The following is a 9,501-nucleotide window of genomic DNA, read 5'->3' as shown; positions in this document are numbered from 1 at the left end:
ATACAGTGCCAGTCAAAAGTTTGGACACACCAACTCATTCAAGTGTTTTTCGTTATTTTTTTTTTGCTATTTTCTACATTGTAGAATAATAGTGAAGACATCAAAACTATGAAATAACACATATGGAATCATGTAGTAGCAACAAAAAAGTGTTAAACAAATTAAAATATATTTTAGATTTGAGATACTTCAACGTAGCCACCCTTTTGCCATGATGACAGCTTTGCACACTCTTGGCATTGTCTCAACCAGCTTCACCTGGAATACTTTTCCAACAGTCTAGGAGGAGTTCCCACATATGCTGAGCACTTGTTGACTGCTTCATGAGGTAGTCACCTGGAATGCATTTCAATTAAAACTTCTTTGGGATCGGTGTCCAGTCCATGCTAACGGTTGAGGTTGTCTTTGTTAAACTTTCATTTGTGAAATATATTGCCTTCTTAATGCGTTTGAGCCAATCAGTTGTGTTGTGAGAAGGTAGGGGTGGTATGCAGAAGATAGCCTTATTTTGTAAAATACATATTATGGAAAGAACAGCTAAAATAAGCAAAGGGAAACAACAGTCCATCATTACTTTAAGACATGAAGGTCAGTCAATCCGAGAACATTTAAAAAAACTTGTGTTGTTGCAAAACCCATCAAGCGCTATGATGAAACTGGCTCTCATGAGGACCATCACAGGAAAGGAAGACCCAGAGTTACCTCAGCTGCAGAGGATAAGTTCCTTAGAGTTACCTGGCTGTCGTGAGGACCGCCACAGGAAAGGAAGACCCAGAGTTACCTCTGCTGCAGAGGATAAGTTCCTTAGAGTTACCTGGCTGTCATGAGGACCGCCACAGGAAAGGAAGACCCAGAGTTACCTCTGCTGCAGAGGATAAGTTCCTTAGAGTTACCTGGCTGTCGTGAGGACCGCCACAGGAAAGGAAGACCCAGAGTTACCTCTGCTGCAGAGGATACGTTTATTAGAGTTACCAGCCTCAGAAATTGCAGCCCAAATCAATGCTTCACAGAATTAGAGTAACAGACACATCTCAACATCAACTGTTCAAAGGAGACTGCGTGAATCAGACCTTCATGGTCAAATTGCTGCAAAGAAACCACTACTAAAGGACACCAATAAGAAGAAGAGACTTACTTGGGCCAAGAAACACAAGCAATTGACATTAGACAGGTGAAAATCTGTCCTTTGGTCTGATGAGTCCAAATTTGAGATTTTTGGTTCCAACTTCCATGTTTTTGTGAGACACAGTATAGGTGAATGGATGATCTCTGAATGTGTAGTTCCCACTATGAAGCATGCAGGAGGCACACTTAGAATTCAAGGCACACTTAACCAGCATGGCTACTACAGCATTCTGCAGTGATTCACCCTCCCATCTGGTTTGGGCTTAGTGGGACTATCATTTGTTTTTCAACAGGAGAATGGCCCAAAACACACCTCCAGGCTGTGTTAGGGCTATTTGACCAAGAAGGAGAGTGATGGAGTGCTGCATCAGATGACCTGGCCTCCACAATCACCCGACCTCAACCCAATAGAGATGGTTTGGGATGAATTGAACCACAGAGTGAAGGAAAAACAGCCAACAAGTGCTCAGAATATGTGGGAACTCCTTCAAGACTGTTGGAAAAGTAATCCATGTGAATCTGGTTGAGAGAATGCCAAGAGTATGCAAAGCCGTTATCAAGGCAAAAGGTGGCTACTTTGAAGAATCTAAAATCTAAAATATATTTTGATTTGTTTAACACTACATGGTTACTACATGATTCCATATGTATCATTTCATAGTTTTGATGTCTTCACTATTAAAGAAAAACCATTGAATGAGTAGGTATGTCCAAACTTTTGACTGGTACTGCATATATTAATGTGTTCGGTAAATAACATTAAGTAGCTTGACCATAATGAAAACCTTAGTGAAATATATTTACATGCAATATATGCTGAGACTGGTACTTTGAGAGGTGTGTGTGGGGATGGGGTTAGTGGGACCCTTTCTCAGCGTGAAACTCATCAAAATGAAACCACACACGCATGCATACGCACACACGCACACGCACACACACACACACACACACACACACACACACACACACACACACACACACACACACAGAGAGAGATTACAACCACCAGTAATGTTGGTGCTGGCAGACTGCTATACAAGGCAGAGGAGGAAGTTGCTCAAACAAAGGATTACTGTTCTTTCCTGCTTGTTTACCTGGGTCTGAGAAGAGAGATGTGACCCCAAGGTGTATTCTAGTTGACTGTTAGATAACGAGAAGGTGTATTCTAGTTGACTGTTGGTTGACCAGGAGGTTTATTCTGGTTGACTGTTAGATAACGAGAAGGTTTATTCTAGTTGACTGTTAGATAACGAGAAGGTTTATTCTAGTTGACTGTTAGATAACGAGAAGGTGTATTCTAGTTGACTGTTGGTTGACCAGGAGGTTTATTCTGGTTGACTGTTAGATAACGAGAAGGTTTATTCTAGTTGACTGTTGGTTGACCAGGAGGTGTATTCTAGTTGACTGTTAGATAACGAGAAGGTGTATTCTAGTTGACTCTTAGATAACGAGAAGGTCTATTCTAGTTGACTGTTAGTTGACTGTTAGTTGACCGTTAGTTGACCAGGAGGTTTATTCCAGGAGACTGTTAGTTGACCAGGAGGTTTTATACTAGTTGACTGTTAGTTGACTGTTAGTTGACCAGGAGGTTTATTCTAGTTGACTGTTAGATAACGAGAAGGTTTATTCTAGTTGACTGTTGGTTGACCAGGAGGTGTATTCTAGTTGACTGTTAGATAACGAGAAGGTTTATTCTAGTTGATTGTTAGATAACGAGAAGGTCTATTCTAGTTGACTGTTAGTTGACTGTTAGTTGACCGTTAGTTGACCAGGAGGTTTATTCCAGGAGACTGTTAGTTGACCAGGAGGTTTTATACTAGTTGACTGTTAGTTGACTGTTAGTTGACCAGGAGGTTTATTCTAGTTGACTGTTAGTTGACCAGAAGGTTTATTCCAGGAGACTGTTAGTTGACCAGGAGGTTTTATACTAGTTGACTGTTAGTTGACTGTTAGTTGACCAGGAGGTTTTATACTAGGTGACTGTTAGTTGACTGTTAGTTGACCAGGAGGTTTTATACTAGTTGACTGTTAGTTGACCAGAAGGTTTTTTCTAGTTGACTGTTAGTTGACCAGAAGGTTTATTCTAGTTGACTGTTAGTTGACTGTTATTTGACCAGGAGGTTTATTCCAGTTGACTGTTAGTTGACCAGAAGGTTTATTCTAGTTGACTGTTAGTTGACTGTTATTTGACCAGGAGGTTTATTCCAGTTGACTGTTAGTTTACCAGGAGGTTTATTCCAGTTGACTGTTAGTTGACCAGGAGGTTTATTCCAGTTGACTGTTATTTGACCAGGAGGTTTATTCCAGTTGACTGTTAGTTGACCAGAAGGTTTATTCTAGTTGACTGTTAGTCGACTGTTATTTGACCAGAAGGTTTATTCTAGTTGACTGTTAGTTGACTGTTATTTGACCAGGAGGTTTAGCCTAGGTAGCCTAGTGGTTAGAGCGTTGGACTAGTAACCGGAAGGTTGTGAGTTCAAACCCCCGAGCTGACAAGGTACAAATCTGTCGTTCTGCCCCTGAACAGGCAGTTAACCCACTGTTCCCAGGCCGTCATTGAAAATAAGAATTTGTTCTTAACTGACTTGCCTGGTTAAATAAAGGTAAAATAAAAAAATAAATAATTCCAGTTGACTGTTAGTTGACCAGGAGGTTTTATACTAGTTGACTGTTAGTTGACCAGAAGGTTTATTCTAGTTGACTGTTAGTTGACCAGAAGGTTTATTCTAGTTGACTGTTAGTTGACTGTTATTTGACCAGGAGGTTTATTCCAGTTGACTGTTAGTTGACCAGGAGGTTTATTCTAGTTGACTGTTAGTTGACCAGGAGGTTTATTCTAGTTGACTGTTAGTTGACCAGAAGGTTTATTCTAGTTGACTGTTAGTTGACCAGGAGGTTTATTCTATTTGACTGTTAGTTGACCAGAAGGTTTATTCTAGTTGACTGTTAGTTGACCAGGAGGTTTTTTCTAGTTGACTGTTAGTTGACCAGGAGGTTTATTCCAGTTGACTGTTAGTTGACCAGAAGGTTTATTCTAGTTGACTGTTAGTTGACCAGGAGGTTTATTCCAGTTGACTGTTAGTTGACCAGAAGGTTTATTCCAGTTGACTGTTATTTGACCAGGAGGTTTTATACTAGTTGACTGTTAGTTGACCAGGAGGTTTTATACTAGTTGACTGTTAGTTGACTGTTATTTGACCAGGAGGTTTATTCTAGTTGACTGTTAGTTGACCAGGAGGTTTTATACTAGTTGACTGTTAGTTGACTGTTATTTGACCAGGAGGTTTATTCCAGTTGACTGTTAGTTGACCAGGAGGTTTATTCCAGTTGACTGTTAGTTGACGACAAGGTGAGACCCCCCCCCCCCATAAAACACGGAGAAATACATTGACTCTGGACAATGCTACACTAAGCAATGAAGCACAATCACACACACACACACACACACACACACACACACACACACACACACACACACACACACACACACACACACACACACACACAGAACACACACACAGAAACACACACACACACACACACACACACACACACACACAGACAGAGTTTCATTAGACGGATATATCACTCTTTCTCACGTGTTCCTTCAGGAATTTCTATCATGTGTTTGTGTGTGTGTGTGTTTCTGTGTGTGTGTGTGTGTGTGTTTCTGTGTGTGTGTGTGTGTGTTTCTGTGTGTGTGTGTGTGTGTGTGTGTGTGTGTGTGTGTGTTTCTGTGTGTGTGTGTGTGTGTGTTTCTGTGTGTGTGTGTGTGTTTCTGTGTGTGTGTGTGTGTGTGTGTTTCTGTGTGTGTGTGTGTGTGTTTGTGTGTTGGTTACAGTTGAATATTAGACATGTGAAATAAGATCAGATCACCCGATCCTGAACAGCTGTATCACACACAGTTCTCTGTTCTGGTCTCAGCTTCAAATTCCCACATCGTCTCTCTGTCTTCTAAGTTTGTGTCTGAGTTTGTATGTGTGTGTGTGAGTGTGAGTGCGTCCGTGTGTGTGTGTGTGAGTGCGTCCGTGTGTGTGTGTGTGTGTGTGTGTGTGTGTGTGTGTGTGTGTGTGTGTGTGTGTGTGTGTGTGTGTGTGTGTGTGTGTGTGTGTGTGTGTGTGTGTGTGCGCGCGTGTGTGTGTGTGTGCGTTTTCTTTCTGTGTGTGTGCACCTGTGTGTTTGTGTGTTTGTCTGTGTGTGATTCCTCTTAATCCTGCATGCTGATTGTCTCCATTCAGAGCTTTCTCACCTGATTAGAGAGATTGAATGGGAGGTAATGTGAGGCAATGGGGGATGAGAGGTAATGAGCGGAATGAAAGGTACTGAGAGACAATGAGAGATAATGGGAATGAGAGGAACTGAGAGATGAGAGATCATGATAGATTAAATATAATGAGAGATAATGAGAAATGATGAGAGATGATGAGAGATAATGAGAGTGAGTGAGAAAGCCTGAGTCCCAAATGGGACACTATTCCCTACATGTAACTGCCAAAATAAAGGAAACACTTGAGTAAATGAAGGACACAAAGCATACTGAAAGCAGGTGCTTCCACACAGGTGTAGTTCCTGGGTGAATTAAACAACTAACATCCCATCATGCTTAGGGTCATGTATAAAAACGCTGGGCAGGCCAAAATGTTCACCATTATTTTGGCTACCATGACTTATGCCCCCATAGGATGACAATGTCCCCATCCACAGGGCACGAGTGGTCACTGAATGGTTTGATGAGCATGAAAACCATGTACACCATATCAAATCAAATCAAATGTATTTATATAGCCCTTCGTACATCAGCTGATATCTCAAAGTGCTGTACAGAAACCCAGCCTAAAACCCCAAACAGCAAGCAATGCAGGTGTAGAAGCACGGTGGCTAGGAAAAACTCCCAGGAAAGGCCAAAACCTAGGATGAAACCTAGAGAAGAACCAGGCTATGTGGGGTGGCCAGTCCTCTTCTGGCTGTGCCGGGTGGAGATTATAACAGAACATGGCCAAGATGTTCAAATGTTCATAAATGACCAGCATGGTCGAATAATAATAAGGCAGAACAGTTGAAACTGGAGCAGCAGCATGGCCAGGTGGACTGGGGACAGCAAGGAGTCATCATGTCAGGTAGTCCTGGGGCATGGTCCTAGGGCTCAGGCCCTCCGAGAGAGAGAAAGAAAGAGAGAAGGAGAGAATTAGAGAATGCACACTTAGATTCACACAGGACACCGAATAGGACAGGAGAAGTACTCCAGATATAACAAACTGACCCTAGCCCCCCGACACATAAACTACTGCAGCATAAATACTGGAGGCTGAGACAGGAGGGGTCAGGAGACACTGTGGCCCACTCCGAGGACACCCCCGGACAGGGCCAAACAGGAAGGATATAACCCCACCCACTTTGCCAAAGCACAGCCCCCACACCACTAGAGGGATATCTTCAACCACCAACTTACCATCCTGAGACAAGGCTGAGTATAGCCCACAAAGACCTCCGCCACGCCACAACCCAAGGGGGGGGGGGGGGGGGGGGGCGCCAACCCAGACAGGATGACCACATCAGTGAATCAACCCACTCAGGTGACGCACCCCCTCCAGGGACGGCATGAGAGAGACCCAGTTAGCCAGTGACTCAGCCCCTGTAATGGGGTTAGAGGCAGAGAATCCCAGTGGAAAGAGGGGAACCGGCCAGTCAGAGACAGCAAGGGCGGTTCGTTGCTCCAGAGCCTTTCCGTTCACCTTCCCACTCCTGGGCCAGACTACACTCAATCATATGACCCACTGAAGAGATGAGTCTTCAGTAAAGACTTAAAGGTTGAGACCGAGTTTGCGTCTCTGACATGGGTAGGCAGACCATTCCATAAAAATGGAGCTCTATAGGAGAAAGCCCTGCCTCCAGCTGTTTGCTTAGAAATTCTAGGGACAATTAGGAGGCCTGCGTCTTCTGACCGTAGCGTACGTGTAGGTATGTACAGCAGGACCAAATCAGAGAGATAGGTAGGAGCAAGCCCATGTAATGCTTTGTAGGTTAGCAGTAAAACCTTGAAATCAGCCCTTGCTTTGACAGGAAGCCAGTGTAGAGAGGCTGGCACTGGAGTAGTACGATCACATTTTTTGGTTCTAGTCAGGATTCTAGCAGCCGTATTTAGCACTAACTGAAGTTTATTTAGTGCTTTATCCGGGTAGCCGGAAAGTAGAGCATTGCAGTAGTCTAACCTAGAAGTGACAAAAGCATGGATTAATTTTTTTGCATCATTTTTGGACAGAAAGTTTCTGATTTTTGCAATGTTACGTAGATGGAAAAAAGCTGTCCTTGAAATGATCTTCATATGTTCTTCAAAAGAGAGATCAGGGTCCAGAGTAACGCCGAGGTCCTTCACAGTTTTATTTGAGACGACTGTACAACCATTAAGATTAATTGTCAGATTCAACAGAAGATCTCTTTGTTTCTTGGGACCTAGAACAAGCATCTCTGTTTTGTCCGAGTTTAAAAGTAGAAAGTTTGCAGCCATCCACTTCCTTATGTCTGAAACACATGCTTCTAGCAAGGGCAATTTTGGGGCATCACCATGTTTCATTGAAATGTACAGCTGTGTGTCATCCGCATAGCAGTGAAAGTTAACATTATGTTTTCGAATAACATCCCCAAGAGGTAAAATATATAGTGAAAACAATAGTGGTCCTAAAACGGAACCTTGAGGAACACCGAAATTTACAGTTGATTTGTCAGAGGACAAACCATTCACAGAGACAAACTGATATCTTTCCGACAGATAAGATCTAAACCAGGCCAGAACTTGTCCGTGTAGACCAATTTGGGTTTCCAATCTCTCCAAAAGAATGTGGTGATCGATGGTATCAAAAGCAGCACTAAGGTCTAGGAGCACGAGGACAGATGCAGAGCCTCGGTCCGATGCCATTAAAATGTCATTTACCACCTTCACAAGTGCCGTCTCAGTGCTATGATGGGGTCTAAAACCAGACTGAAGCATTTCGTATACATTGTTTGTCTTCAGGAAGGCAGTGAGTTGCTGCGCAACAGCCTTTTCAAAAAATGTTGAGAGGAATGGAAGATTCGATATAGGCCGATAGTTTTTTATATTTTCTGGGTCAAGGTTTGGCTTTTTCAAGAGAGGTTTTATTACTGCCACTTTTAGTGAGTTTGGTACACATCCGGTGGATAGAGAGACGTTTATTATGTTCAACATAGGAGGGCCAAGCACAGGAAGCAGCTCAGGACCATATGCCCTGGTTGTCTCAGTCGCCAGATCTCAACCCATGGAAGATCTCAACCCACCTATGGAAGATTCCTCAGCGGTGCCTGATACAAGTGTTTTCCACCATCATCAACACACCACCAAATTATGGAATTTCTCGTGGAAGACTCCCTCCAATACAATACCAGACACTAGTAGAATCTATTCCAAGGAGCATTGAGGCTGTTCCGTAGCAACAGACCACACATACCATAGAAACAGACCACACATACCTTAGCAACAGACCACACGTACCGTAGCAACAGACCACACGTACTCTAGCAACAGACCACACGTACCGTAGCAACAGACCACACGTACCGTAGCAACAGACCACACGTACCGTAGCAACAGACCACACGTACCGTAGCAACAGACCACACGTACCGTAGCAACAGACCACACGTACCGTAGCAACAGACCACACGTACTGTAGCAACAGACCACACGTACTGTAGCAACAGACCACACATACTGTAGCAACAGACCACACATACCTTAGCAACAGACTACCTTAGCACCAGACTACCGTAGCAACAGACTACCGTAGCACCAGACTACCGTAGCAACAGACTACCGTAGCACCAGACTACCGTAGCAACAGACTACTGTAGCAACAGACCACACATACCGTAGAAACAGACCACACATACCTTAGCAACAGACCACACGTACCGTAGCAACAGACCACACGTACTCTAGCAACAGACCACACGTACCGTAGCAACAGACCACACGTACCGTAGCAACAGACCACACGTACCGTAGCAACAGACCACACGTACCGTAGCAACAGACCACACGTACCGTAGCAACAGACCACACGTACCGTAGCAACAGACCACACGTACCGTAGCAACAGACCACACGTACTGTAGCAACAGACCACACGTACTGTAGCAACAGACCACACATACTGTAGCAACAGACCACACATACCTTAGCAACAGACTACCTTAGCACCAGACTACCGTAGCAACAGACTACCGTAGCACCAGACTACCGTAGCAACAGACTACCGTAGCACCAGACTACCGTAGCAACAGACTACCGTAGCACCAGACTACCGTAGCAACAGACTACTGTAGCAACAGACCACACATACCGTAGCAACAGACCACACCCTC

Source organism: Oncorhynchus mykiss, chromosome 25, assembly GCF_057628025.1.
Source record: "Oncorhynchus mykiss isolate SJ-2025 chromosome 25, ASM5762802v1, whole genome shotgun sequence".
Lineage (NCBI taxonomy): Eukaryota > Metazoa > Chordata > Actinopteri > Salmoniformes > Salmonidae > Oncorhynchus > Oncorhynchus mykiss.
Note: the sequence above shows the minus strand (reverse complement) of the source record.